At 40.5% G+C, this 27,257-nt stretch overlaps 1 long non-coding RNA gene across 1 annotated transcript; it reads right to left on the bottom strand.

The window, feature by feature from the left end:
- Positions 1-13,342: 13,342 nt before the first annotated feature.
- LOC134098491 (uncharacterized) lies at positions 13,343-14,864 on the bottom strand. Its single transcript, XR_009941058.1, has 5 exons — positions 14,774-14,864; positions 14,549-14,648; positions 14,244-14,323; positions 13,992-14,123; positions 13,343-13,761 (listed from the first exon to the last, which is right to left on the bottom strand). It is a non-coding gene; the product is annotated as an uncharacterized LOC134098491 (long non-coding RNA).
- Between the last annotated feature and the right edge of the window lie 12,393 nt (positions 14,865-27,257).

The following is a 27,257-nucleotide window of genomic DNA, read 5'->3' as shown; positions in this document are numbered from 1 at the left end:
AAGTCTATGGCGAGAAAACACCAGTTCATGATTGCTTATCATCTCCATGGCTCAAGTATACAAAGACCTGCTATTTCTGTATCAAAGACGTCAAGTGTCCCATTGGAAGTTGTAAATGAGAACATACAGGAATTTGTATCACAGAAATTTCCTGAAGAGACTGTTGTGCATTTGACAAAACAGGCAGAATTCCAGGGCACCAGTTACAGCATTGGCATGATCCTGGTGTATGGCTCCACTTGTGGATTGCCCGATTTTGTTGAAATACGACAAATCATTGTTATTCGTGACCGCTTACTTTTTGTGGTGAAGTTGCAAAGTGCATGGTACTTGGAGCATTTTGGAAGTTTCAAGTTGGAGGCCACAAGGGTAGTAAAAGTGATTGAGCACTCTCAACTAACCGACACATATTCATTGGCTGCCTATGCCGTGGAAGGGCATCGTATGGTTTCTCTGACACACCACATCTGCTTGTCAGACTAGGTAAAATATAACCTTAAATTGTGTGAATCTAGATTTAAGTTATTTACCCCACAGTTACTGTGTGTGTGTGTGTGTGTGTGTGTGTGTGTGTGTGTATTACTGATGAAGGGTAACCTCAGGAATGTGAGCTGTCTGGGGAAATGCAATACGTGCTCTTGTCTAATCTGCTCTTTTATTTTTCTTGTAGTTGTGCTTACACCAAGGCCATTATGTCTGCCCCAACTCAACTGAGTGTCATTGTTGAGGGGACTGGAGAAGCCCACAAGTTAACATTACCAAGTGGAGTCCCTGGTACTGCAAAGGAACTTCTAGCAGCTGTGCAAGATCAATTTCATCTCCAAGGAAGCTTTGCTATTATGTATATGGACAAAGACTTTGATAGCCAATTCTTCACACTAACATCAACAGATGTGCCTGTTGTTCTCACGCTGACCCCCATAGGCCAGGACGATTCAGCTGCTTCCTCTTCTGTTTCGTCTTTAGTGCCACTTGATCTGTTTTCACAGGATGACACCTGTTCAACTGGCTCAGCTGACACTGTCATTTTACCGAAATCTCCAGAATGTAGATCAGCAGCATGGCCAGCAAATTTTCAGATTCCTACATTTACATATGATGTTGAATTGCTCCTTCAAGACGGAAATCAGGCTTACGAAAACAATGGTACGGTCCTTACAAATTCTAGCCTTAAGTCAAAGATACTTGAGACACTTACCGACACCATATTCTCATAGACTACTTATCCCAATGGTCTTCAAAGAATTGCAGTTGTGGAAGCTCTGTTAAAAAAGCATCCGTGCCTGAAGGAGCCTGAAACCTCAGTTTCAGGCATGTATGGATGGCTGCAGCGTCTTCGAAACAAGATGGGCAATCATCGTTCTAAATTGAGAAAGAATGACGTACCTTGTCCTGAGCTTAGCGTCAACTGCTTGAAAAGGAAACTCCCAGGTGAGCAAACGCCTGCAAAAAATTGCAAGAGACCGAAGAAAGCAGAGGTGAATTACCTTCCCCCACATCCAAGAGGAGAAACAAGCGAGAGTCTGGAGAGGGAGAGACTGGAACTTCTCAATGACGTGAAGAAGAAGAACAACACCAAAGTCATTCATGAAAAAATGGCCAAAACATTCTCCATTCAACGGCTTGAGGTTGTGAATGGGAATCTACCTACAGATGATTTCAGAGAGAGGTGGCCTGCCTTGTTTTGTGAAGATGGGGTAGGTAAATCTTTAGACACTTATAATACTCTATGCAGCATACAATTTTAATCCAATATTAAGATTGATTCAATACATCCTATGTTAAGATGAATCCTCTCAGTTGACTCATTTCATATTGCATTTAATAACGGTTCCTGAAATTTGGTTTTGTTGATGCAGATCATACAGGAATTCAGGAGAATAACAACAATTACGCTGGAGCAGAGGTTTATGGACAAACTTGACTACTATACTCCAAAACTCATCACCTTAATGAAGGCTAAAGGCGGAGTAGTGGGTAATAAGCTGAGACCATTTGTGGACAAACTGACTCAGGTTTGTTGTGATGTGTAACATTTTAAAATGTTAGTCTTACCTTCCCTGCTACATGCATTTGATGGCTTCAATACTTCATGTGACAATTCATGTAATAATAAGGGTTTGTATTTTTGCTCTTGTTAACCTGTCCACAGAATCAAAGTATTGAGGAGAGACATGAAGCAGTCAGGTAAAACTAGTAGAAATATTCATCATATTACTCAATCAATGTCCTATAACTCTGAAGCCTTTCTCTGCAAAATGACTGCTTGCTACTGGCACAGTTAAAGCCAGTTTCAGGAACAAGATTTAAAGGACAACAGAGCATATTATGGATAGGCAGCTAAAGCTAACCTATTGAGGCTTAGGGCATTTACAGTAATTTCAGTTACTATGCCCCATTAGATTAGCCTCTGCCTAAATGGACTTGGCAAATGCGCCCAATCTTTTTTCTAACTCTGTAATCTTGGACAAGATCTTAAAAGTCCCAAAGTCGTCGTATGCTGTGTTCTATGCTTAGTGTTTTTTTTTAAATATATAATGAAGTCACCAGAAACAGTCTTGTTCGTTAATGCTTCCATGTCACAGTTTACATTTTTGAGCATACTGTTGTCATCACCCTGTTGCCATCACCCTCTCATATTGTCAGCTCATATTGTTAGCAAGACATTTGGAAAAGTTTTCCTTGAATTAGATTTCCTGAAGCTGTGTCCAACAATGGTGCTTGTCAATAAGTTGTATAGTTAACATGTTTGCATTTGGAAAAAAAACATATGTGAAAGGGTCTTAAATGTCACCTTTTATGTCAGTTTACTTATTTTCGACCTCCCCTGGAGTTAAACATTAGAGTTTTACTTTCTTCTGTTCATCCAGCTGTTGTCTCAGTTTGATGGTTGGGTTTTTAAGCTTCTGGATAGCTTAGATCATTGAATCCTTTGTTGCCAACTAGCATCTCATTGTCAAGTTGTATAGTTAACATGTTTGCATTTGAAAAAAAAAAAAACATATGTGAAAGGGTCTTAAATAAATGTCACCTTTTATGTCAGTTTACTTATTTTCCACCTCCCCTGGAGTTAAACATTAGAGTTTTACTTTCTCCTGTTCATCCAGCTGTTGTCTCAGTTTGATGGTAGTGTTTTTAAGCTTCTGGATAGCATAGATCATTGAATCCTTTGTTGCCAACTAGCATCTCACCCATGATGGAGGCTAATAGGTGATGTACTAGTTGGCAACAACGGGTTCGATGATCTATGCAAACCACAAGCTAAAAACACGAACATCAAACTGACACAATGGCTGGATGAACTGAAGAAAGGTAAAACTCAATAGTTTAACTCTGGGGAGGTGGAAAATTAGTAAATTGGCCCAAAGGTGGCATATTTCTTTAATGTACAGTGTGTTTAATGTTAACAGTGTTAAATGTTTAGTGTGAATAACTTTAATTTGCTGAAGATGTAATAATAAAGCAAATGGTTTATAATCTTATTGTGAGTGTGGTACCATTTTCATCACAGAGAATTAAGCAAGATTTACGTAAGAATGTGCTTAATATTTAATTAGTAGTATTAGTATTCCAACATGAAAATACTTTTTTACTAAATACTAAATTTTACTTGATTTTCCTAAGTAAGTTGCACTCAACATTACAGCATTAAAATTGACTCAAAAAAACTGAGTGTAAATTGTTACTAAGATTTTTTAAAGTAAATTCTATGAGTTATTTCTTTCAGTGAGGTTAGTTCAGAAGCATATGTTACCCCAGCAACTCAGCTGATATTCCTGTTAGCGGGAGTAATGGAACCGGACTCTCTCTAAAATTAGCGAGGCTTATCAAAGTTAGCGATTTACGGTTAGCTCGCTTGATGGAATACCCCCCAAGACATACAAGACAGACAAAACAAACACAAATCAAAATATAGCCGCAAGCGGCGATGGCGGGCCCGAGCACCTGCGGTGCGGAGACCTGTGACATTTCGGAACTTAACAAAGCAACATGTGCGTGTTGGTGGGCATGTGCATGAGCAACACACATGCCCTCCAAATTTGGTCAATTTTCCTGAATGTATGTGTCAACCACAACAGACAACACGCTAGGTGGCGCTATAGAGTCCCTAAGCCACACCCTAGGCCAGAGCTCTATCTCTGACTATTGATAGCAATAACGCACAAGCCCACCAAATTTGGTTCATTTTCGTGAATGTATGTATCAACCACAACAGACAATGCACTAGGTGGTGCTATAGAGTCCCTAAGCCACACCCGAGGCCAGAGCTCTGTCTCTGTATAACTTTAGCATCAACTATACCCATCAAATTTGGTTCATTTTGATGCAACCACAACAGACAGGTGGCGCTATAGAGTCCCTATGCCAAAGCTCTGTCTCTGACTAGCCATAGCAATAATACACATACCCATCAAATTTGGTTCATTTTGATGAATGTACGTGTGAACCACAACAGACAATGCATTAGGTGGCGCTCTAGAGTCCCTAAGCCACACTCTATGCCAGAGCTCTGTCTCTGACTACCGATAGCAATAACACACAAGCCCACCAAATTTGGTTAATTTTCGTGAATTTTTGTGTCAACTACAAAAGACAGGTGGCGCTATAGAGTCCCTACGCCACACCCTATGCCAAAGCTCTGTCTCTGACTAGCCATAGCAATAACACACATACCCATCAAATTTGGTTTATTTTGATGAATGTACGTGTGAACCACAACAGACAATGCATTAGGTGGCGCTCTAGAGTCCCTAAGCCACACTCTATGCCAGAAATCTGTCTCTGACTACCGATAGCAATAACACACAAGCCCACCAAATTTGGTTAATTTTCGTGAATGTTTGTGTCAACCGCAACAGACAACGCACTAGGTGGCGCTATAGAGTCCCTATGCCACACCCTATGCCAGAGCTGTCTCTGACTAGACATAGCAATAACGCACAAGCTCACCAAATTTGGTTCACTTTCCTGAATGTGTGTGTCAACCACAACAGACAATGCGCTAGGTGGCGCTATACAGTCCCTAAGACACCCTTGGCCAGAGCGCTGTCTCTGAGTAGCTATAGCAATAACACATATGCCAACCAAATTTGGTTCATTTTCGTGAATGTATGTGTCAACCACAACAGACAATGCACTAGGTGGCGCTATAGAGTCCCTAAGCCACACCCGATGCCAGAGCTCTGTCCCTGAATAACTTTAGCAATAACACACATGCCCACCAAATTTGGTTCATTTTGTTGAATGTACGTGTCAACCACAACAGAAAATGCATTAGGTGGCGCTCTAGAGTCCCTAAGCCACACTCTAGGCCAGAGCTCTGTCTCTGACTACCGATAGCAATAACACACAAGCCCACCAAATTTGGTTAATTTTCGTGAATTTTTGTGTCAACCACAACAGACAGGTGGCGCTATAGAGTCCCTACGCCACACCCTATGCCAAAGCTCTGTCTCTGACTAGCCATAGCAATAATACACATACCCATCAAATTTGGTTCATTTTGATGAATGTACGTGTGAACCACAACAGATAACGTGCTTCTAGGTGGCGCTATAGAGTCCCAAAGCCACACCTTAGGCCAGAGCTCTGTCTCTGACTAGCAGAAGCAATTCCACATGTAGCTTCCAAATTACATCCAATTCATAACCTTTTTTCTGCCTTTAACACCAACTTCCTGTTTCATAATAAAACGCCATAATTCAAACCTTCGCCATTTCGATATACTTTTGAAATTCAAAAATCTGTTCGCAATTCCTCTCGGACAACCCCTCAAGATCATTTTAGTGCTTATATGACATGATTTCGATAAACCGTCTAGGAGAAGTGTTTCAAAATACATGATGTGCAAAAATCATAATCATAATCATAACTCAAATTCTTCAAAGATGCACTATGTAGTTTAAATGTAAAACTTGTTCAGATTCATACAACACACATGTCCACCAAATTTGGTTCATTTCCATGAATGTATGTGTCAACCACAACAGACAGCGCGCTAGGTGGCGCTATAGAGTCCCTGAGCCACACCCTAGGCCAAAGCTCTGTCTCTGAGCTTCGATTGCAATTCTACAAATGGCTGCCAAATTACAAGAGTTTTAGAGCATGCCAAGTTGGTGTAAAAAAAAAAAAACAGGTAAGACGGAAAAAACTATAATAATCTGAGCAAAAACAATAGGGCCTTGCACCTATGGTGCAGCCACTTTCAGTGGCCGCACCTCGGTGCTCGGGCCCTAATAAATAATAAAAGCAAACAAAATCAGAAAAGTCCACGCCAACTTATTAGTCCAATTGACTGCATCAGTAGACGGCCGATAAAAGTCCCAGGGCAATAGATGATGCACAGTCCCGTAGCTGATCAGACCAACCCGGCGGAATTCATAGGCCGTCTGGAGAGCACCAGAAGCCGACCCAGCTAACAATTTCTGGTTAGGAGAACGTTTTTAGAACGTTTTTTTTCCTGGTTAGGGGAACGTTGCCTGAAAGTTGCGAAAGTTGCCACAAGGTTCCCCAGGAAAGTTTTCTTGACGAAAATACAACGTTTTTTTCTGGTTATTTATTTTGGTTAGCAGAACGTTCTCCTACCCTTTAGGGAACGTTACAATATTTGGTTGCATTAACGTTCCCCTAACCTCCCAGCAACAAAGTGTAAAGGGGAAAAACATATGTTGATTTATCGTGTCATCCAGACACGGCTCTGCTGTAGGCTACACTCGCCGTCTGCGACGATAGACTAGCTGGCTGTGATCTGGGAGAGCGACCGGTTACATGTCGGCAGTCCGACATCCTGCCAGTCCGACATGCCGCTATTCAGACATGGTGTTATTCCGACATGCTGCCAATCCGACACATTTTATTACCCCCATTCCGACAGTTTACAAATCCTATTTTTTTCCACGTCAATTTAACGGACCCTATGAGCCCGACGGACGCAAAGTGCGTCAAAAAACACACCCATTCTTCTCTGTTACATTGCTCTGCGATTATTAGTCACAGCCAGATGAGACCTAGGCTATATTGCATGAAAGAGCTCTTTCCAATGAGACTAGACACGTGTCTGTACGATCAAAATAAAAATAAAATCATGAATTTAAATGACAGTATATCTACAGTCTATATTGCTCTGCGTTCAGCCACGCAGCCACTGCTCTCGCTTGAATTACTCCGGGACCAGGCATCGCACAGACATAACACGCATATCAAATGAAAGAGGAGAAACAGAGCTTTCCATTGATACCAAACACATCGATCCTTTTGTGTTATAGAAACAGACGAAGTGACAAACAAATAAGAATCATATAGCTTCGGCTACCGCGACTTTCGTTTGATTTACTCGTGAAACCGTGGTTAAAAAGATACGGCTTGCATGTCAGATAAAAGAGGAGAGCTAGAGCTATCCACAGATACCAAATACAACCTTCAGACGAAGTGACAGCAAAATAATAACTTAATTTAGCTCCACTTAGTCCGCGAATAATGAGACAGAGAAGAAAACTTGCCATGTCTATAGAACTGCTTTCACTTCCCCGAGTCGTGCACGCAACAGACACGTAACCATATCAAGAAGTCTTCACAATGACATTTTAAATGTGAATCTTTATTATTTTACACAATTGGATATAGTTATGACATTAATAGCCTATTAATGACCTCATGTCGGAATGGCACGTTGTTTGAAAAAAAAGTTAAATACCGCCACTGCGACCATGAAAAAAAAAAATGTCGGAGTGGTGGGACTTTCTCCCATAAAGAGACATGCCTCCACTACGACAATTGGACGTCAATGTCGGAGTGCGGGTATGTCGGAATGAACGGCGGTAGCCAGAGCGACCGTCCCTGATGATTAAGGCAATGACAATTTACTACACGTATAGGCTCTTTTTTCACTTATTAGCTGCTTGCTGAACTGCGACGAATACAACCTGTTGACTCCCATATGTGTCAGCTAAATGTTTACATGCGGTTATGTCTAATACTTTCTTGTCTACGGTGTCTTTTTTCCTATAGTAAATGATTAGTCAGATCAAAACATCAGCAGAGCAGGCGCTAACCTAACACATTGTTTCAAAATTCAAAACTGGCTGCTTTTATTGCATCGTATTCCATTAAAAGTCCTCGGTTCAGAATTATGATGGATTTTGGTTTAATTTGTTTGAAATTGGGACTGGGAATTGTGGGATAGGCTGAGTGAACAACAGTAAACATAGGCTCTACGTGTTAATAGAAAACAATTCTCCCCCGGGAACATTGTGCTGTTTAAGATGCAGTCTCAACGTTTGAGAAAGAATTCGTTGGAGTCCTCATCATCATATTTTCATAACAAATAAAGCTTTAAAAACATGACTGCATTTCAGGTGCCACTCTAATCGATAATGGATTAATCCAACACTATTCGTCAGATTTGCAGTTAGCATGAAATCGTTGTGCCTGCCTGGGACTATGGCTAGCTAGCAAGCTTCCACCCGGTTTACCCTGTAGGCTACAGTGTTTTTTAAAAGCCTGTTGACTGTTGGACTTAATGGAACAAGTGCATGGAGAACGATGTGAAGAATGTGATCGATACTATACAGCCAGTGGCCTACGTGAGTAACTTTATCTGTGTTATCCAAATGTCTTAAAATTAAGCGAGGTTGAGTCTGTTAACACACCAACACACCAGCTGGCTGTTTTTTTCATGGACCCGAGATGATGGAAGTAGGCTTTCTCAACCTCTTCTCGCGCTGGCCCCTTCTTAGCTAGACGGGCTGGCTCTGGTCGGCCTATATCAATCCAACAGAGGGGGGAAGAATAGAATAGGCCTATATGTCGATTTTGCAACAAATTATTCCGACTAAGTTGCAGTGTGGCTGCTGGCCGTGTGCAATTGGAAACTCATAGAAACTCTGGGGCGATTTTCATCAACAATAATCAACCCCACGCACATAACCAGAAAATACCGATATGGTTATACAAATAAGATACCAAAAAACAACTAAGTAGCAACGTTGTGTGAAAAGAGAAATGCAACCTGTTAAACATATTTTCTGTATAGCGCTCTTATATAGTAGTACGGTAATAGTGTTGGCCATATATGGTGTTACCTGTTATATGTGGGGTATTACGGTTCTCATACCTGCGTGTATGCCATGCTGTTTCAGTGTGTGTGTGAATGTAACTGATCGAGGAGACGGATGAACAGAGCCGTACTTTATGTGAAAGTTCATTTAATAAATGACATTGAATAGACACTCCGCTTATTCTTCTCCACGTATAGTTAACACTGTGCAACAGTCAATTAACTCAACAGGTTATGGGCCCAGGGCCGAAGATAAGCGAGTGTGAAACAGTTTAACGCGACGTATTACGCGATAGCTAGCTAGCCAGCTAAAGAAGCAGGAAAATTGGCGGAGTCAGAAGATGGCTAACCGAGCAACAGGAATCCCAGCACCGCAACTTTTATTCGACGGGTCTGAAGAGAAATATGACCTTTGGGAAACGAGGTTCTTAAGCTGCCTTCACATTCTGAAGTTGAAGGAGACCATTCTACATGAACCTGCCCAGGCGAGTGATGAGGACACACGAAAAAATGCTGACTGCTATGCCGAGCTGGTAAGGCTAATAGACGATAAAAGCCTGTCACTAATCAGGCACGAAGCCGCTGATGATGGCAGGAAAGCCTTGGGTATACTTAAAGAACATTATTCAGGTAAAAGTAAGCCACGGATTATAAATATGTACACGTCATTAACAAAGCTGCGAATGGCAGAAAACGAGACTGTTACAGACTTTTTGATAAGGGCAGAGAACATCATTACAGCATTGAGAGATGCAGGGGAAACTATGAGCGATGGACTAATCGTAGCCATGATGCTAGGCGGGCTACCAGACTCGTTCAAGCCATTAGCAGTGCATGTAACGCAGAATGAGGATAACGTTACGTTTGCAGACTTTAAAAGAAGACTGCGGGTCTATGAAGAATCGGAGAAAATGAAAATGACCGAACCGAATACAGATAACGTGATGAAAACGAATGCACGACAGGGCGGAGGCCACAGCAAGCCACAAGGCAACAGAAAAGAAGAAGATGCCAACTTGACTTGTTATAAATGTGGAATAAAAGGACACAGGGCAAGAAACTGTTACAAGAAAGTGTGGTGCAATTACTGTAGGAACAATACGCATGCCGAATCACTGTATAAGAAAAAGGGGGGACAAGATGGCGCCAGAAAAGTAGCTGAGGAACAAGATGGTGATGGTGATCACTTCTTCATGGCGCAATATGTGAAAAGTGAAAGACCACCACTCAACGTGAAAAAGAAAGGCATTATGGTGGACGCGGGAGCAACTTCCCACATTGTGAACGACATCAACAAGTTCAAGAACTTCGACAGCTTGTTCCAGCCGGAGACCCACTGTGTGGAATTAGCTGATGGAAGCAAGTGCAGTGGAATGGCCCAACAGAGAGGAACGGCGGTGATCCACCTACTAGACGACGCTGGACGACAGCACACAGCGCAGCTACGAGATACACTCTTCATGCCATCATACCCACACGACATCTTCTCAGTGGCAAGAGCAACAAATGGAGGAGCTACAATCACCTTCAAGAAGGGGGACAGTCACATGGTCACCAAGGATGGTAGCAGGTTTGACATTCATGAGACTGGGAATTTGTATTACTTGCCAACTGTTGAAAAAGATGTTGATCAGTGTAATGTATGTCATGATCTACAGACATGGCACCAAATATTGGGTCATTGTAATTTTGAGGATGTAAAAAGGTTACAAGGTGTTGTAAAGGGCATGGAGATTAAGGGAGGTACTGGGTTGGATCAGTCATGTGATGTGTGTACTCAAGGAAAATTCACTCAGACAAGAAACAGGGAGCCAGATAGGAAAGCAAAGAAGCCCCTAGAACTAGTCCATACTGATTTAGCCGGGCCTATGCCCACACCAAGCAAAGAAGGACACAGATATGCGCAGTCCTTCACAGATGACTATTCAGGTACTATATTTGTGTACTTTCTTAAGTCCAAGAGCAATACGGTGCAAGCCACAGAAAGATTCTTAGCAGACATAGCGCCTTATGGAGAAATCAAGTGTATCCGTTCAGATAACGGCACTGAGTTTACAAGTCGAGACTTTCAGGCACTGATTAGACACGAGACGTCTGCTTCTTACTCACCCCACCAAAATGGCACTGCAGAAAGAGGTTGGAGAACACTCTGTGATATGAGCAGATGCCTACTGATAGAAAGCGAGTTGCCTGATGAGCTATGGAACTACGCTATGCAGACATCAGCTTATGTGAGAAACAGGTGCTACAGTAGACGCACAGAGAAAACGCCCTACGAGCTATTCACAGGCAAGGTACCAAACATATCTAAATTACAAAAATTCGGATCAGTGTGTTTTGCTTACAAGCAAGAGAAAAACAAGTTGGACTCTAGATGTGAGCAAGGTGTTTTCATAGGCTACGATAGAAACAGCCCAGCCTATCTAGTATACTATCCAGACACAGAGAGGATTCAAAAGCATAGACTGGTGAAATTCACCACTAAAACAACCAAGGAAAGGGAAACGCAAACATCAGAGTCACACTTAGAACATGGGGATGTACACACAAGGGTTGACAACAGGGAAGAGAGTGTTGTTGATGAAAATGTACCAGGGGCCCGTTGCATAAAAGCAGAATTAAGATATCCGGGATAAGTTACTGAGCTGCGATCACTGAATCCAAAACAAGAGCATACCGGCTTAATTGGTTGCACAAAGACCAATCCAGGATAAGCAGACACGGATTCATCAAGCCAGGTGTAAGTTATCCGGTATGTGTGCGCGTTCTCGTTTCGGTTTTGTTTTCTCACGGTTGGAATAAAAAAGACGCGAAAAATAGCGTCATGCACACAAAGTGAATAACCGCTTTTGATATAGACTAACAACGAGGTAAAGTTTTACTTTTTTGGATGGGGGATCATGATTATTTCTGTTACATAGCGGGAGTAGGTGTGGCAGATCAACTGAATGCAAATTTACGTATGCACCCACGTGTGTGAGAGCTTCCTTGTCTCGGCACGCAACGTCATTAGGAAGCGCTTTGCCACCGCAAAGATGCACAAAGTATCTTAATTTGTCTTAAAAGCCGAATTAGTTCAAAACACCTTCGAAAAGTGTCCCCTCCACTTACAATCAACTACTACAGCAGCCTATTCATCAAACATCTGTCAAAAAAGAAGCAAACAACGAGTAGGCTATGTTATTAATTATAAGGCCACCATAATTTAAATGACATCCATATGGTATTAGGCAGACATTCTGCTGTGTTTTGCGAGTAAATGCATGTTGCAAATAATATATAAATGGAATCTACAGCTCTTTTAAAAAAATCACGTGGAGGTCTCATTTGAATGACAGCTAGCTGAACCAATCAGATTATGTAATTACCATTAGAATCAACTTATCTTGGCTGTGAGCCTGGTCAGGAGCAGGCTAGCTCCACAGAATAAATCGCCATGGTAACTTATACCATAACATATCCTGCTGCCCCCTATCCCGCTTTTGTGCAACTGGATCACGGATAAATTGAGCCAGGATAACCAAGATATCCCGGGTTAATCCCTTATCCTAGTTTTGTGCAATAGGCCCCAGGTCAGGGTGATCAAAGTGGTGTTACTGAGACCTCACCTGAAAAGACTGAGCACACACAGCCAGGTGAAGGCACAGAGACTGTGACCAAAAGATACCCACCGAGAAATAGAAAGAAACCAGCTCATCTACAAGATTTTGAGACTGAGGACAAGGAGGACAGACTGCACACATGCGTGGACTCTTGTTACAGAGCGGTGTGTGACATACCTCAAACTTACCAGGACGCCATTGGCATTGCATCAACCAAAGCGAGGCAGTGGACAAATGTTTCACTGTGAATTTACTGTAAATTGCTGGCTACTAATTGCATGACTTTCACAGTAATTTACCGGTACTATTTCACAGTAAATTACTGTGAATTTCATGTTTTACTGTAAAAGTCATGCAACTCAGTAGCCAGCAATTTGCTGTGAATTTACAGCATCATGTTGTGTATAATCACAATACCATACTGTACATTTTAATTTTTACTGTAAAAGTCATGCAATTTAGTAGCCAGCAATTTGGAGTAAATTTACAGTATCATGTTGTGTATAATCACAATACCATACTGTATATTTTAATTTTTACTGTAAAAGTAATGCAACTCAGTAGCCAGCAATTTGCTGTGAATTTACAGTGAAAGATATTGTACATTTGAACATTTGATTTGTGATTTACCTGACCTATACCAACATGTTTTGGATCTGGTCAATAAAAGCAACAACAAAGAAAATACCATTTGAACTTTTAATGAACACTTTTCAATGAAAATCATTGAGCAGGCCATACAAACATTATAATATGAAGACATAGGATTGAACAAAAAAATATTGTACAGGCCTGAGACGGTGCAGCATAACCTTGTCTGATTTGACACGGAATGAGTCAGGGGGTAAATAGTGCAGTGTGTAAGTGCAGTATGGCAAGTCCATGTAATGTAGTATGTGTGCTCAGGATGCGAATGGCATGAGGAAAGAAACTCCTCCTCAGTCTTCTGTTTTAGCCAAGTGGGATCAGACGTCTGCGTTACCTCAATGGTTTAAATAGTCCATGGTCAGAGTGTTAAAAAATGTTGGCCCCCTGTCCGTCCTCTTCTGGTCCTGCAGGGGTAGGGTGGTGCTCTGATGGTACCTTCGGCAGTAAATCAAGTATCTGTAAAAGAGTACAATAGGCCCTGTCCATGAATATAACTAATACAAACTACTCAAACTAGTAATCTTTTGTGACAAATAAAAAAAAATACCCACATTAGCAACCTATAAGTCAGATGCAATAGTTACAGTATAAGTAATGCAGATGTCGGGTGCTTTTCTTTTGATAGGAAGGATATTTCAAAGTGACCCCACAGTTCTGAGCAATAGTATATCTGTGTGATATCATACCTAAGTGCAACACTGTCTCCAGCAGCTCCAGCCTTTGTACGTACACCACCTTTCTGATGCCTTACATCGATCGTCCCCCATCTGACTTGCAATAGCAGCCTTTGGCTCCACACTGAGATTGTGACATGGCACCTAAAAAATAAAACAGCAATTGTCATACACCTTGTCATGGTTGAGCAAGATTAAAAAAATTAAGCATCAAAAAATAAGTAAGACAAGTCAATGAAATGTACAAACAGATATTATAATTACCTTGTGAAGGCACCCTTGCCACCACCACCATCACCATCTACTGTATGTTAATTCCTGGTATCAGTTTATTTGTGAGGGCTCTGTCAATAAAAGATAGGATTTAACATAAGTATGCATTCTATACAATACACTTGAAATAATTAATATGATCAGTTTGGCAGATATTCACAACACTTTACATTACCACCAACACAATGGTAAACATGGATATTTCAAGAGTATAGTATTTTAAGTAGCTGCATTCATTCACAGTAGAGCACTCACAATGGTACCAATAAATACATTCAAAACACATTAACACTTACGCCACATTGAGGGAAGCAGCTATGGCTTCTAGACGTCATCAATTAGCAAGTAGTGCAATCAGGACAGACCGACTTTACCCGGGATGGTTGATGGAGCCCACTACACAATCATAACAAACAGACAAGGAAGAGAGGGGATAAACGTACAAATAAATGCACACATCATAATGCTATATGTAATTCTGTAAATTGTTTGTATGTGAATGTGTGCAGGGCCGGACCTACATTATTCTGGGCTGTCTTCGTATGGAAGTGGCACAAATTTGGAATTTTCGAGAATGCGCTCAGTGTTCCCAGGGCACCAGTCCTCACAATTAGGGGTGTCACGATACCAAAAAATCAGTAGTCGGTGCCAATACCAGCAAAATTACACGATTCTCGATGCCAAATTCGATACTACCGTATAAAAAAAGGATTTTCTAAAATCCCATGTACTTAATGAATTTCTTTAAATATTTGCAGAATACTGAAATATAATTTCTACAGTGCATAACAGAATACAGTATCCAATTGCAAGCATATCACATAGGCTTACACATAATTAATTCAATCACTTTTCTAATGGATTGTAGCCTACTGTATAAAAACCAACAACTTGCATCGCCTTTTTATCGCTTTGCTTTCATATAATGTGAATGATTTTTTTTACAAGATGCAAAGTCTTTATTTGAAACACACACACATTCTGTAACTATTCATACATTCTATATACTGAAATTTCTGATCTTCATAACAGCAAACTTTATGCAGATTATAGCCAACTATTCATATTACAACTCCACCTCTTAAATTCAGCCGTCTGGTTGAAGCCTCAAAATATTGTAAACAAAGTAGCAGGCTAATCTTATCATAGGCTACTCTACTGGTTGGACTGTTCAGTATCCCCACATGTGTTTAAGTTTCAAGGTAAGCTACTTTTTCTCCTTGGGACAGGCCCTTTTAAGTCTTGGAGTTGAAAAACATTGGTATTGAGATGGTCAGTCAACTTGAATGCAAGTTTTAATCAAATGTCTGCTGCATAGCCTGCTAATGATGCTAACCGGATTTTAAACAGCAATTTAGCTAGTCGTCTTCTGTGCGTCATTGCGTTCACGATTGTGAATGTTTTATTTGGATTAAATGTGCATGCGGGCGGGTGTCCATTGACCACGCACGAGAGCGGGCCAAGGAGAGTGAGCTTACTTCTACTGTTTGGTAAAGTTGCACGCATAGTCTACAAACGATGTGGAAGAAGAACTATCCACCCGGGCAGCGTCAGGTGCATCAGTACGACCACGCTTCCAGGAATGATTGGTTGGTTTTCATGGAGACAGACGCTGTGTGCACGGAGGGGACTGTGTGTGTGTGCATGCATGAGAGACAGACGCGTGAGTGACAGAGAGGGAGAGCAGGGAAAGGAAATTCAGCTTAACGAATGTTGCGTGTTTTTCAATAGCGTTGAAAAATAGATAAATAAATAAAATAAAAAGTAACGAAACCATATGTGGCGGCCGGTGCTGAATCTGTGGCGCATCGCCTCAAATTAGTCTATGTGTGGGAAACACTGTATTGCCCCCATCAGTTCCGGAAGAGTCGCAGCACCGATGCTTATGCTGGCGTCGGTGCTTACGGTGCTTCGAAAAAATGGGCATCGCCGGTGTTTTTTAATTTTGGAATCGAGAGGTATCGCAAGTATCGGTTCTCGTGACATCCCTACTCACAATGCAATGTCTGTAAACAGAGGGAACAGAGGGAGACTAAGATTAATAAGTTGCAAAACACACAGAAGATAAAAAGATCATCACTGAAGCACTACTACACTCATATGCATTTTAAATAAACACATAGTTCGGCGCAGATTAGGTATATCAAACAAGGGATAAATAAGGGCTATGAAATTAAGAACATGAAGCCAAACACTACCCTTCACAACCTAAAGTGCATCATACCCCCATTCACATCCTTGACACGTCTGTTAATGACAATGGCCATACTAAACTGCAGTTTAGTTAAGGTTAAGGTGGGAGATAAATTACTACATTCATTAGTTTTACTGGTCCTCTTTCCCTTTGTATCGGCACTACTGTATATCAAATTTAAATTAAGTTATCTACCTAAGCCTATGTCCCATGACAATTCTTAAAAGTCACGTTAGTTAGGAAAGTAACATTAACAACTCTCATCTGTGTCTGCAATGTTAACTTAATGTTAGCCTGCATGGCTACAATCAGCCACTTTAAAGATAGCTAACGTAAACGTTACTTGCGCCTGATATTTCATTCAAACTAAAACTACATTCACAACGACATCTTACACAGACGTATTGTTGGATATGATATTAACTACCATTCCAGATATTGCACATAATCGTGAAGTTAGCTATTGAAAAAGCTAACTCTGCAAATGTTAGCGATTCTTAGCTCGCTAGCTAATGGCTAGCCAGCCACTTCTAACACAATGGGTTTTGGTAAACATTACAGTATAACACCAATATATATTTTTTAATTAAATTCCCGTTTCTAAATAACATACAAAAGCACTGTCCTTCTTACCTTGGAAATGATGACAGAGTTTGTACAGCTTACACATGCAGAAAAGTGATGATTGAAGTCACTGGTGGACGGCTGAGTTGAAAATTCAGTTGAGGGTGGCATCAGGTGCGGGTGGGAGGGGGGAGCATTAGAAATCGCCCCACAATGCTGTGCGGTTCAAGTGCAATTCAAATTTCACAACAAGGTGCTGTAATGTGATAGAGCTACTGTGATTTTACAGTAAATGTTTGAGTACAGTAATTTACTGTGAAATAATGCTGTAAGGTATTGTGAAATCACAGTAATATTTAACAGTGCATGAAAGAGGAGATGCGATCTCTGGAGGAGAATGAAACCTTCAGCCTTACTCAGTTGCCACCAGGCAAACAGACAGTGGGGGGCAGATGGGTTTTTGCACTTAAAACAGAAATTGATGGGTCTGACAAATACAAGGCGAGATTCGTAGCAAAAGGCTACAGTCAGAAACAAGGCACTGATTATGACGAGACTTTCTCACCCACAGCTGATATGACAAGTGTGAGAGTGGTCATGCAAAAGGCAGTGCAGGATGATCTAGTCTTACACCAGATGGACGTTAAGACAGCATATTTGCATGCCCCAATTGACTGTGAAATATATATGGATCAACCCGAGGGTTATGAGAAAAGGTCAAAATTAGGTGAAACACTTGTGTGCAAGTTAAACAAATCTCTCTATGGTCTTAAACAGTCAGGGAGGAATTGGAATGCTATGTCGCATACATGTTTAGTTGAGAATGATTTTGTACATAACCCAGCCGATACCTGTGTGTATACAAGAGAAAAACACAATGAGAGGTTATCTTGATAATTTGGGTTGATGATCTGATCATAGCAGCTAATAATGTGTATGTTCTGGGAAATGTAAAGAGGATGCTCACTGAAAGGTTCAAAATGAAAGACATGGGAAAGCTGAGACATTTCTTGGGGATAGATTTTGAACAAGCAGATGGTGTAGTCAAAATGTCACAGGAGAGATATGTGAGAAAGATTCTAGATAGATTTGAAATGCAGGATTGCAAGTCTAGAGAAACGCCATGTGAACCAAAACTTGAATACACAGAGGATGCTGAGAACTGTAAATTCTAACATTCAAATTAATAAGAAATATTAAGTAGTGTTGACTTAGTTTTGACCAATCTGTCGAGAATACTCACTTTATTTGAGTTAGTAGTACTTTGGGAGCGAAAAGTCAAACCAACTAAATCATTTTAAGTTCAGGTCACTCACAAAACACTAGTACAACACTTGGTCATGCGCAGAAGCCTCTAGTAGAAACCAACCGACACGACACACACTAAACACGCATGGACATCGCTGGAGTAGGCTACTTTACAGGCTCATTTGGGTAGTTAAACGTTTGAAATCGATTTGCTTTCTTTATGTATTATTCATTCAACGCTAGTTACGTTTTGTTCACCATATGTCAATGTCTATGTGACTTGTGCCTGCCGTGATGTTAAGTATCATAGCCTAGCGTCTAGCTATCGCTAGCCCAACGTTTGTTGCTAACGTTATCTGTTAGAAACACTAAACTGTAGATCTACCAAAGACTCTTTTCGGACGTGGCTCATGTGTTTTCATCACTGAAAACGATTATTTCTAAAAACTCCAAAGCCAATAACTCCAGTTTCACGTTTGCATGTGTAACAGGTAAATGGTATGAATCATGATTAGTATGTTCGACCTCCATATTAGCTAGCATTTTTCAACTGGAATTATTGCAGCTTGGTCATTAGCACTAGCTAGTTATTTTCCTCATGGTAGCAGCTACAGGAATTGCTTTCAAATTCTTTGATTTTATGTTATTTCATATCAATACAAAGTAGGCCTATTTTGTCTGAGCAAAAACATTAGTTTACTATTGACTATTTATATAATTGAGTTCATTTCATTGAGCTTGGTGCTAACATGATCTTTTCTCTTACAGAGATGTTGTCAAGCAGACCAAATCCCTGAATGAACTTGTAAGTACTGCACTTTTCGTGCTGATAAGGCTATTTGCTAAAGTAGCAGTTTGTGTCTTGTGAATGTCTTAATCTTTATTTTCTCTATCATTAGACATCGACTGTGATAGCCCAACGCACTCTTGTCCTGAAGGGAATTCCTGTTTTACATGGATCAAATCCAGCGAATTCTACAGCACAGCATTTGTAAGTATACTTGGAAATAATAATAATAAGAAATAAAGCAAGTTATCATATCTAGTTATGGTTATTTATGTATGTACAGTATGTATGTTATGCAATACACATTGGAAATTGCCACTTATTCCGCATGTTTATATTGTCAATGTCTTTGGGTGAGGAGGGGGCCAGTTGGACATTTTCCATAATAGTTTTAAGTGTTATTCTGGCGGTGAGCAAACACTTCCAAAAAAGCATTTTAACCAATAATATTAAAAACAGCACCAAACCTCATCAGTAGCTTGCTCAGGGTCCCTACACTTAAAAGGAAGCACCAACAACGTAGTTAGCGAACCCGGAGTTTATTACAAAAAACATTTACCAACTTGTCCTCTACCAGCTCCTCCAACCCAGTATCATAAGGTTTCGTTGAACTGTCACATTTGGTTAATCTGTCATTCGTGCTGGGGTTGGAGGAGTTGGTAGGAGGACAGTTGGTAAGTGTTGACACTTGGAAAGTAGATTGTGTTCAGGTGGACTCAGTTTGTGGTCACAGCTTTGTTCATTAGTAGCAACACATGATAACAAGACTTTCTTTTGCATATGTGTCTTCACAGGACGCTGTGACTGATGGGACCATCTCATGTGTTGATGTGCTCACTGTTCTTGAGGAGATTGACGGCTAACATCATTTCCAGGGTCCAAGCTGCTGTCAGGTGTTATGGTGGCACCTTTTTCTGCTTGATATAATATAATATTCATTTTCTGCTTGATATTACTATGTAATAATTATTACTATTATTATTATTTTACTGCGGAGTCCAAGCACTCTTATTTTACTTTAAATAGGTTGAATGGCAGGGTAGTTTGCTATGTGAATGCTGGATAATTAAAAATAAAAAAAATTGTGATTAACCTAAACCAACCTTCTCATTTCATTTTTTTTGTTAGATGTTTTTACATACATTGCTTGTATAGACATTGTAAACTGAACCAGAGAACAAGTCAGTAGTACACACTTAAAAATGTGAGCTAATTTAGTATTATTTACTCAGAAAAAACAAGCTTCCATGAGAACTATGGGTTCTAGGTATATGAGTACTAAGAACCATGAGCTAATTAAGTACAGTTTAATTAAAATAAATAAGTTGTATTCACTTAAAAAGTGTAAGTTATTAAGTGTTACTTACTCAGAATAAACAAGCAGTGTTCACTTAAAAAATGTAAGTTCATTGAACTTACTTTTTTCAAGGCAATGAGTTTGCGTACATTTTTTAAGTAAAGTCAACTTATCAAAATTTACAGAGCCAAGAAAGTATAGGGAGGCAGTAGGTAGTTTAATTTACTTGTCCACATGTACTCGACCGGACATAAGTTTTGTGGTCAGTAAACTCTCTCAACACTTTACTGAGCCAACAGTAGAACACTGGAACACAGTAAAACATGTGTTCAGGTATCTCAAAGGTACAACAGATCAGGGATTATACTTCAGGAGAAATGACACAGAAAAACTAGGTCTAAGGGTCTACTGTGATGCTGACTGGGCATCAGATTCAGCGGATAGAAGAAGTACATCAGGGTATTGTGTCAGTCTAAATGAGGGAAGCTCTTTGATATCCTGGAAAACAAGAAAACAACCAACAGTAGCGTTATCTACTTGTGAGGCTGAATACATGTCCTTAGCATCAGCCATACAGGAATGTATCTACTTAGAACAACTGCTCAGGGGTATAGATACTTACCAATATGCACAGACAAAGGTGTATGAAGACAATCAAGGTGCCATAGCACTAGCCAGAAATCCAGTTAACAGAAACGCTGCAAACACATTGATATTAAGTATCATTTTGTCAGGGAGAATGTGAATAATGGGAAGTTTATTTTGGAATACTGTCCTACTGATCAAATGATTGCTGACGTTCTGACAAAGCCAGCTAGTAAGCTGAAGTTGAAAAGGTTTGCAGGAGACATGTTTGGCACTTAGGAGTGCAAAGAGTGTTTTGTTACTTTGAGATTATGAGGAAGCCTCATTCTGTTATTTTGTTTTCATACAGTCTAATGAGATAAGAGCGAGTGGGGGTGTTAAACATATTTTCTGTATAGCGCTCTTATATAGTAGTACGGTAATAGTGTTGGCCATATATGGTGTTACCTGTTATATGTGGGGTATTACGGTTCTCATGCGTGTATGCCATGCTGTTTCAGTGTGTGTGTGAATGTAACTGATCGAGGAGACGGATGAACAGAGCCGTACTTTATGTGAAAGTTCATTTAATAAATGACATTGAATAGACACTCCGCTTATTCTTCTCCATGTATAGTTAACACTGCGCAACAGTCAATTAACTCAACACAACCAGAATATAAAGGTTTTTTTTGTTGTTGTAATAACGTTCGGGGAACTTTGATAATCTGGAGCTAACGTTCTCTCCAGGGTATTAAAGGTTACTGATAAACTAACCACAGGAGAACCAACGGCTAACGTTATTTGCTTGCTGGGATTCAACCAAAATATAACGTTTCTTTTTTTAGTTGTAAAAACGTTAGGGGAACGTTATTTGTTTTGACAACCTGGAGATAACGTTCTCTAAACGTTATTAGTAGGTTGCTGAAAACCGAACCATAGGGGACCCAAAAGCTAACGTTACTTAAAGTTAGCAGAACGTTATTTGCTTGCTGGGTTACATCAAAACAAACAAAAATATGATGCCAGACGGAGCTGCGTGTCTCGCCAGCGTCCCCGTAACCTAGCAACCATAATCAGAAACACTGGTGAACTAAGAAAAAAAAAACACTTTTTTGTAATTTCATGTTGCAAACTTGTAAATTTCAATTGACTCTACTTAGATATTTAATTAACTTTATCAGTACAAAAATCCTGAGGTTCATTGGAAGACACATGAAGTTGGCGCATGTGCAGTTTATATATCTATGGGATTTCACGTGCGTGGCGTCCACCACCACTGGATTGTCGGCAGACTTTTTGGAGATAATGAACATTTGAAACTCCCTCTGTCTCTCGAAAACGAACGACTGCATACTTAAACGTAAGTAAAACATTTAAGCAAACTATTCAGTCTTTTCATTGTTTTAAATGTTAGTCTTGGAAATTTCGTGTCGTGTTGATGAATTGTGATTAAGAACTATTCCAGATTCCGTTAACAACTAGCCACACTTACAGGGGGGCTACACCAGATGCGTAAGTGAAGCGTTCCGTTCGCGACGCGTATGTTGCAGCCGGTCGTAGCAGTTAATAATCAGTGTAGTCAATGGAAGTAGCTACACCAGACGCGACAGTGGCGCGTACATTCGAAAAAAATAGACCCATCTTCTAAAATGGATTTTACGCGTCGCGAACGGAACGCTTCACTTACGCATCTGGTGTAGCTCCCCTGTTAGCTATATCTAGCGCTCTTTGAAACTCAACTAATGGTAATACTAGCTTGATATGTTGTGGTAAGATGTAATATTTTGTCATTGACTGTTTCCCCAATGCTGAAAAAGATGTATGTTCCTACATACTCATGCAACGAAAGAGTTTCTGTAGCTTTGTATCCTAGCGTCTCGTTGTGTTGAACGTTATTAGACGTCAATAGACCCCTGTTCATAGACATATATACATAGACACCGCATTGGGCTCTAGAACGTACGGCAAGAGCGCCGCCATATTGCTAGGGGCAATGTTTACCGATAGATCAATGAAAGCCTATGGAGAAACAGGTGTCTCTGAGTGGAAATGATAGGATAACAGACCCTGTGGGCTTTGTACAAATCGTAGCGCCTTCTAAACATATGGGAATGGCCTTGTACATGTAAAATCGCACGTTTATGTTTTCTGTTGTTGTATTTAGTCCGGGAGCCAAATGCCATAATTTAGGTGAACCTGGCTTTGTCGGTTAAAGTTTTTTTTTTTGCAGAATCTAGTAGACTAGGGGTACCTCTTTAAGATTTAAGAGGGTGCCCGGTTATGGCGTTACATTTGTGCCTCAATTATGAGCGCAGAGTGGAGCAATATTGAGCGCAGAAACATATTTTGAGCAAGCACACAAATTATATTTTGAGGAGAAATTAAATTTGAGCACAAAGAATTTGTAATTGAGCAAACGGGAATCAATTCTGTGCTCAACAAATGTCTTTGTGTGTTCGCTACGGTCAACATGTATGTGCAACAACAGCCCCCCTTTCATTCAGTTTCACTGTAGCCTACGCGCTCTCATACACAGCTCCCTTTGCTCGCTCTAGCTCTCTCCCTCTCGCTCAAGTTCATCTCTGCGCTCGCTTAAATTCATCTCTGCGCTCGCTAAAAATCTGTAGATAATTGCCAACCAATCAGAAGATTCACCCGAATTTGATTGACGGGCAACCTGACCAATCAGAGTAGCTCTTCAGTCGACAAGAAGCCTTCCCCGCGGGAAAATTGTGAAAGTGGACATTTTTTAAAGCCTTCTCTCATCTACGGTCACTGTCTACGTACTTTTATCCAAAAACTTACAAAAGAGGATCAATATTTAAGCTAGCTTACAGCAGGGAAAGCTAAGCTAACAGTGCATATTGCAGGCATGAATATTTAACGTTAACGTTGCAACACAGTTATTTAAACAAAAGTCGAATGTACGTGCTGTTTCGTGTTTCGTTGGTTCCTCCCATAGATAGTAGTAACCATAGACCTAAAAGAGCTCTGTTCTAGAATCTTTGGTAGTAACCTACGAATGAAACAGGCGGAAGGCAAAAGAAGCATACAGTTTAAGCTATAGTTAGAAACATACATGCTCCAAACTATATCATGTTTATATTGTTATTTCACAGTGATTTTATGTGTTTGGGGACACCACACATTCAAATAAATGCCCTTAATGGCAACAGGCTATGGTTAACATGGCAAAAACTCGACAGCTTGCCAGGCACTTGCCTACAGTAGTTACGGGTTGCTAAGCCACGATTGGCCTGTGGCAATTTTAGGGCTTCTGATTGGTTGGCACAAATGTAACGCTGTCTACAGATTTTGAGCGAGCGCAGAGATGAACTTGAGCGAGAGGGAGAGAGCTAGAGCGAGCAAAGGGATCTGTGTATGAGAGCGCGTACAGTGAAACTGAATGAAAGGCGGGCTGTTGTTGCACATACATGTTGACCGTAGCGAATTCACGAAGACATTGAGCACAGAATTGATTCCCGTTTGCTCAATTACAAATTCTTTGTGCTCAAATTTAATTTCTCCTCAAAATATAATTTGTGTGCTTGCTCAAAATATGTTTCTGCGCTCAATATTGCTCCACTCTGCGCTCATAATTGAGGCACAAATGTAACGCCATACCCGGTGATATCCCTTGGGCAATTTCGTATATTAAGCCTTTCTTGTCCAATGTGTTGACTATAAGGCGGATATACTACAGGTGATAGGGTAAAAAAATTAACAAGCAGATATCACTATGAAACTTCACCAGTTGATTACTTAGATCAATATGAAAAATAAATGTATTACAAGTTTTCTGAAATTTAATGTTTGAATATGCAAATTAGGTATGATGTAATTATGCGCTGATTTGCATAAACGTAAAAAGATCAAATCTGAACATTGGGCACAGGTTCTGACCGGCAACATTAGCGCTTAGTATGCTAGCGTTTAGCATGCTAGCGACGTTACGTCCGTCCGTTAGTCCACTTCCATGCCGTTATGATGACCTGTGTACGTGCACATTTCATTCAGTAAATGCGTTTACTGTTAGATGAAGGTGATCAGATTTTTGGGACATAATCCTTGGACATTTTCAGTTTAGAACCGTAAAGACCTAAAATGCTTTGCTAGAAATTATTCAAATTATTAGTGCTGTTACCTAGACTATAGAATTTTAACCATGCACACTCAGCTGGAATAGTTATGATGACACAACAGCAATGAGGTCACAACCTCAAAGCATATTTGAGCTCAGAAATGGGCCAAAATACTGTATGCTACATTTCAGCACTCCATGAAATCCTACAGTAGCCTAGTGGTCACCTGTGTGTAGATAATCTAAAATAAGATAGTTGTCTTGGTCATCTTAGTAATGGCTATCTAGGTCTATACATGCTATATCTTCCTATTTTAGGACAGTGGGGGCTACCCATATCTAAAGAAAGTATGATGTTATAATAGATGTATAGTATAATGTGTAATAAGATTAAAGAATACTTTGGTTTCAGAAGCATCCAGCCCCTGAAATGAGACACACCTTATGTCACTACGTTAACTGGCGTAAAACAACCATCAACTGCCATCAGCGACAACACAAAACTCATCCGATATGTCATTGTATTGTAAATCTTAGACATGACCATTTGGGACATAGTTATATATCCAATGATCTATACACCCGCAACTTCTCCTTACTGTATACACTCGGTTTTTCAATAACGTAATTATAAATATCTGGCCATTCAACGGAGGGCAATCTTTCTACGTCTTCTTTCCATTCACTTAGAATAGGGATCTGTCAGAATGGTCCCACCTGATAATGAACGTTTTTTGAAAGTTTTTTCAAATAATCCTCCCAATCCCGTACACTGAGTGTATGTACATACTATTATATCGTTAGCCATTTCAGCAAACGTTAATTACGGACTAATTATGACCGCCGCTAGCGTAGCTAGCGAAGCGGTCATATAGTTGTTGTCAAAGTTTTTTTTTTTTTTTTTTTTTCTTTTTTCCCGTCATTTTTCGTCAACGATTCCCGGGACACCGTAACACCGGAGCGCATGAAACTTGGTGGGCATGTAGCCCCAGTAGAGTTCTATGGAAAATTTTCGTTTCGTCCCCGGGGGTCCCTCCACCCCCGCGCTGCCCCCGCCCGAAGCCCAAAAATGACAGTTTTTCCTACATAACTACCTGAACCGTGGCACCGAGGATGACAAAATGTTTATGGTATGTTGTTCTCTAGAGCTTGCATCAACTTAGCTTATAACCAGTCATTTGTGATTTGCCCCCCCATCGTAAAAATTGAAAATGCAATGTAATATTGCTTTAATTGCCCCTATCTTCAGATGAGATGTTATGAACTGCACCAAATTTCATGTGTATGATTAACCTGACACCCTCTGGGAGTATGCCAAGTTTTGTGGAATTTCATCCATGGGGGGCTATAAAATAAATGGATTTATGTGTACATTCAGGACTGTATACCAATCGGCCAGTAGATGGTGGTATTATCTGGAGTCTAAATCCCCCCCTGGGGATTTCAAAAACTGTTCCAAACATCTCAATCTCTGCTAGTTTTTGTCCTAGAAACATATAAGTGACACCATTAGAAACCTTTAATCAACTAGTTTCCAAATATGTTTTAAAAGAGAATGGTTGCTCTGGGTGCAACAAACATGCAGGAACACACACACACACACACACACACACACGCACACACACACACATAAATACACACACACACACGCATACCTACACACACACGCACCACTACATACACACATGTACATAAAACATTATACAAACACATGCACAAACACGCCCACACAGATGCACACATACACCCTTACACACACACACACACACACCTACACACACACACACACACACACACACACACACACACACACACACACACACACACACACACACACACACACACACACACACACACACACACACACACACACACGCACACACACATCTTTGAGTACATTTTGTGAGACCACCGGAGCTGAGAAGTGAGTGTGTGTGTGATGTACTATAGCCTGTGTGTGTGGGTGCGTTTCTGTGTGCCCATCTGTGTGTTTGCATGTGTGTATATGTGTGTATGTGCATGTTCTGTGTGTGTTCTCTTTCTTTCTCTCTCTCTCTCTCTCTCTCTCTCTCTCTCTCTCTCTATGTCTGTGTTATCTGTGTGTATTCTGTGTGTGTTCTCTCTTTCTCTCTCTCTCTCTCTCTGGGTGTGCCTGTGTGTGTGTGTTTGTGTGTGTGTGTGTGTGTGTGTGTGTGTGTGTGTGTGTGTGTGTGTGTGTGTGTGTGTGCGAGTGTGTGTGTGTGTGCGTGTGTGAGTGTGTGCCTGTG

This window comes from Sardina pilchardus, chromosome 12 (assembly GCF_963854185.1).
Source record: "Sardina pilchardus chromosome 12, fSarPil1.1, whole genome shotgun sequence".
Taxonomy (NCBI): Eukaryota; Metazoa; Chordata; class Actinopteri; order Clupeiformes; family Clupeidae; genus Sardina; species Sardina pilchardus.
Note: the sequence above shows the minus strand (reverse complement) of the source record. Positions and strands in the feature narration are given on the sequence as shown.